A 5,167-nucleotide genomic window follows, 5' to 3' on the forward strand; every position below is an offset into this window, starting at 1 on the left:
CACAGCTACTAAGCACGCTCTGCTCGCTCCAGAGCAGATGCAGTCTCTCTCTCCCGCGTCAAACATTGCCCTAAGGCAGGAGTGGCGGCATACAGAGAGACCCATCCAGAATCGAGGCTGCGAATTTGTTCTCTCGCTTGGCTCTTGGCTTCTCTGGCCGGGTTCAAATGGCTGAGGAGCTCATTTTAGGGTGTTGGACCCTACCTTGACTTTCTGAAGGGCCAATTCCCTTTCAATCTCAAAATGTTGCTTATCACCCCGGAGTCTCCCTTCTGCTCCGGTTTATACGCATGTAAGTCCCATCGTGGGATTTATTCCCTGGCAAACGGGTGTAGGGTTGTAGCACTCGATCGCAATCTTAAGCATGTTTACTCAGGAGTAAGTCCTTCGACAGGGGCTCAGTCCTGGATCAGCGGGCACAGTATTGCAGTCTGCGTCGTCTCCGGCACAGCAGTAGGTCACGATAGTTCCCATTTTACAGATGAAGAACTGAGGATGGAAGTTATATAATGACGGAAGTGAGCCGTGAAGGTATACTGCAGTGAGGCAGTGGCGTAGCGTGGGTTGTCAGCACCCGGGGCAAGGCAAGTAATTTGCGCCCCCTAACCCTTGGATTTGCGCCCCCTAACCCTAACCCCCAGATGTTGCGCCCGGTGCGGCCGCCCCCCCTGCACCCCCCACGCTACGCCACTGCAGTGAGGGGAGCTGCTAGAGAGAAGGTCCCCCTGCTGTTTACCAGCGCAGGTTTAATACACTCAGAAGCAGAGGTGTAGCAGAGACTCCCTCATTCTCCAGTCCTGAAATACTTTCGCTCTCAAGAGGGAGAAGGCTCGTTCTTCAGGGTTGCCAACTTTTTTTCTGGATAGGTTCCTGTGCAGGACAGGCAGAAACCTCACAGGTGCTGTATCTCGCAGCGTGGTGATAAGAGTGGTAGGAAAGCGCCATCCGATACATTTCTGCCTGTTCTGAAGCTGTAAACAGTTCAGGAAGTTGTGGCAGAAAACAGCTGGAAATTCTACTATCTCTGGGTGGGCCCTTTCTCACCTCCCCACTCTCAGAGCCTAATAGGAGACAGGGCTCAGCCTCAGAACTTGTTCTGTGTGTCTACATCATTCTGAAAACCCTGCACCAAGCAGGGGCAGCCTGCATGGCTCTGGGGCTTGTGGAATCATGAAAAACAGCCTTCCTCTGCACATGTACAGAGTGCATTCGCGCCCATCTGGTATCTGTTTCCAGTCTTTAGGGCATTTCGCTGATGTGAGGGGGAGGACTTGGGGGCGGAAGGGACATTACTTCCGGACAGCTTGATCTCCTCCCCCGCCATTCAGAAACCGGGCGCTGCCCCCATAGGCCAGTGCTAGCCAAGGCATTCAGGTGATGGACTGCAACTCTTATCATCCCTTGCTGGGGGGGGGGGCAATCGGAGTTGGGAGTCCAGCAAAATCTAGAGGGCTCTGTGTTGGCTACCTCTGCGCTGGGCTGCGGGGTAAGTCGAACTGAGTATCTGAATCCTTTACCTTACCCCCTAAACAGCACCCAGAAGTTTGCATTCCGACTTTCATCGCTGGCATTTTTCTACGAAGTAAACGGGATTTATGCATCTGATTTCAAAGTGGATCTTGTTTTTGACTCTGGATGCTTGCGCTGCGCAGGAAAGATGAGGAAATTCTAATAGGGTGGGCTGGGAGGAGACGCCCAGCTCCTAATAATCTGCAATGCACTGGGAAGTAAGGGAAACTCCTTCGTCCAGCATCCCTTGAAAAAGAAGCCGCGAGGCTGTCCGCGCCGTCGAACAGACGGGACTTTGATTCCACTCCCGCGCCATATACTTTATTAGTTCCGCACCACCCAGTCTCTTATTTCTGAAATGGCAGCAGCCAGCTGATATTGAGCCCCCCTTGTCCCTCCCCCGCCAGCAAGCTCAACCCACCCAGTTAAGTTCGCTGCCCGACTTGGCATCCCGCTGTCTTTTCTTTCGACGGGGGCAGAAATGATGGCTTTGCGCCAAAGCGGCTCCTCCCGCCGAGGAGGCGCTATTCTGAGGCAACCCAGAGGGCAGGGCTTGGGCTTTTTGGATCTTGCGCGGGGCGGGGAGGTGGGGAGAGAGAAAGCTGGTTCTGAAATCCCACTCTGGCCGCTTACGAACCAGACCCCCGCCCCCTAAGCCCCCTATGCCTCAAATGCAAGGAGAAACGCAATGGGACAAGCGTTTCCTTGCACGGAGATGCAGCGTGGCATCGCTTTGCCATTCCTGGAGGAAACCTGCCGCCCCAGAAGGTCGACACCCCCGTAGCTCTGGGCATTTGCAGCCTTTCAAATGGGAGTTCTCAGCAAACAGAATTCGGAAGTCGGTCGGGCACACAAGAACGGGGCTGGCTTTGAAATAGGCGAGCTTAGCGCGGTGGTGTCAGCCTCGGTTCTTGGCCCGAGAACTGCAATCTACTAAATCCTCATAATTCCATGGCCAGAGCGTCCTGAGAGCCAATCGACGTTTTCTTTCTGCGCCGTTTCCGAGCTGCGCCACAGGCGCAAGTTCCACCGGGGAAGCTTCCTCCCATCACTTCACCCCAGGGCCAAAGAGAGGCTGCAGCTCGGCGGCCACCTTCTGCTTCCCGCAGGGCTGGATGGAGATGTGGCAGGGCAGTGAAATGGAGCCACCGACTGACAGCACTTCTCTCTCATCAGGACCACCGAGCCCAGCCCTTGCTGCAAGACACGCAGGCATCCTGCACCTGCAGACTCCTCTCCTGCCCGACCTTTCCTTGAAGGGCTGCTTCCACGGCCAGGCAGCTTGTGGATTCGCTCTTCTAGCCTTCTCTCTTAGGAAGAACGCTTATTTTGATACCCAGCCATCACTCTTTATCCCCCCCCCCCCCCGCTTTCCAAGCAGTAAATTATGCTTTCCGTTTCTCATTACAGTATCGGCAATCCTTCTAACAACCCTGTAAGGTTGGCCAGTATCATTATTATTATTATCATCATTATTATTCTCGTGGGACTTGAGTCAGGGAGTTGTTGATTCACTCCCTGATCTGCAGGAGTCTCTCCGTCTGACAGCCTGTATCCTGCTCGTGTTTGCGGTGCTTGAATCTTCTACTTAGCGCCACCAGAGCCTGGTAGCCAATGCCAGTTCCTTCATCAGGGTTCTCATTGGTCAGAATGTTTGTGGGGAGGGAGAAAGGCATTGATTGGCATGTTGGAGTGGGGTGGGGGTGGGGGTTCCTCGCAGCTTCAGGAGGCTGCTTCCGATTTACCCGGAGCCCACTAGGAAAACTTCAGATAGCTGAACGCATGGGATGGGGCTTTGGGGGACAAAAGGGGTGTTTACATCGTTGGGTCCTATCCATTTCCACTCAGACTGCCATGAGATTTCTCCTAGGGAAGCAGCGCGCAGGATTGCAGCCAGCAGAAGCTCCAACTGACACATATTATTGGCTGCTTCAGTCCTAACGGGGGGGGGGGGGATATCCTCAGGGGAGGGGAAGGGAGTCCATCGATACAGAACCAACCGGCTGGCACTGAACACAGATGTGAGGAAGGAGAGACTGAGAAAATCAGAGAGAGAGATGAGAAGCAGTCTCCATTTCTCCCTTTCCTCGCCCAGCTTTGCTGCTTGTTTTTTCCCCCCATTTGTGTTGCTGGACATATTTCTCTGCAGTATCTCTTTCCCCGGTGCCAGATTTGTAACTAAAGGGACTCCAGTAGAATAAATCTATCAGTGGGCTGAGCTTCTGAGTTCTTGGAGCTGCCTCTCCACCCACTCCCGCCTACCTCTGGATATATCTTTCTCAGGCCCGTAGATCTCTCCTTCCGGGAGTGGGCTTTCATCTGTGACCCTGGTAGGACTCCAACGGTTTGACTGCGAGTTTGTGTCTTTTATGGGTCCTGTCTTTGGGTTCAACGGGATCATAGAATTGGAAGGGATCACCAAGGGCCATCTAGTCCAACCCCCTGCAATGCAGGCATCTCAGCTAATGCATATTTCCAGTCTATTATACCCTCCTCCTAGTCTTAACTAGGACTCACTCCTGCAGCCTACTCAGCCTTGGCGCTATAAAAGAAAAGGTGGCTTGAAGCATGTGCAGAATGCCTTTCTCCCACCAGCGAGTCACCACAACCAGACCCCACGTATCTGGGGTTATGGAGATGGGTTTCTTGGACAGAGGCACGTTTTCAACTGCAGGCACCTTTAGAAATGAAATCATTTAGCTGCAGTAGTCGCTGAGACCCATTTATATACCACAGAACTGGAAAGTGGGAAGATCCCCCCAAATTCCCCTGTGTTTTATCTCGCATATCTGGGTACTCTTCTAGGTATGAGCTTTCTGGAGGTCCAAGGCTGCAAAGAGGGGCTGAGAGGAGAGCTGGGCTCTTTATATTGGTTTTGTAATCCAAGTGAGTTTTGAAGGTAGCTATGAGCCTGCAAACCTGCGGCAGAGCTGCAAATAGGGATGTGAAATGACGTGTCCAGGAGCTCACCTCCTTTTATGCTGAGCTAACCCATCAGAAATCCCAGCTTTCTGAATGCATCATAACTCACTAGGATTAGACCCACGACTAAAACTCGCGCGGAGAAAAAAAAGGGAGAAGCCCCCCTCCCCAATACATGATTGTGGGGGAGCGTCTGATCAGCTGGGACCGTATGCTGATGGGCACTTAAGGCATCTGCACTGGGTTATACTCGGAAGCACTTAAAATGCAAGCGAGCTGCCCATCGTTTGGGTGGGCGCTGCCCCTCCTGCGCCCCTCTGGGTCCAGGAGCGAGCCTTCCCCGTGCGAGCAGCACAGAGCCGGCTGCCCCGCCAACCCACCGTCGAAAGGGTGCTGCGCGCCCTTTAAAACGCGCCCTCCACGTTTCTTCCTAGCCGACTCTGGGAATCCCCGCTTCCTTGGCAAGCGCGGAGCTCCCAGCTGCCAAGTGGAGGATTTTATTAGACGGCCGCAGCGGGAGCGGATGAGGGGGAAGGTGCTGACTCGGTCTGTCTGCAGCGAGGGATGGATGGATCCGGAGACTTTTTCTGTTTTTCCTTTTTTTGTAACCCAGGCTCGGTCGGTTCACACGGTTTTCGCCGCGAGGACACCGGATTCTTGCGCGCCCTGGAAGCTGGCGCGCTCTCCCGACGGGGCCAGTCAGCGGGGGAGAATCTGTTTTGGCTCAGTTCGCCAG

The 5,167-nt window shown here is 53.9% G+C and overlaps 1 protein-coding gene across 1 annotated transcript in view; it reads right to left on the reverse strand.

Moving 5' to 3' along the window:
- CDC25C (cell division cycle 25C) overlaps positions 1–5,167 on the reverse strand; it is a 391,961-nt gene that overhangs the window by 212,222 nt on the left and 174,572 nt on the right. The window lies entirely within an intron of this gene.

Source organism: Podarcis pityusensis (genome assembly GCF_964106645.2).
Source record: "Podarcis pityusensis genome assembly, chromosome: 2".
Classification (NCBI taxonomy): Eukaryota; Metazoa; Chordata; class Lepidosauria; order Squamata; family Lacertidae; genus Podarcis; species Podarcis pityusensis.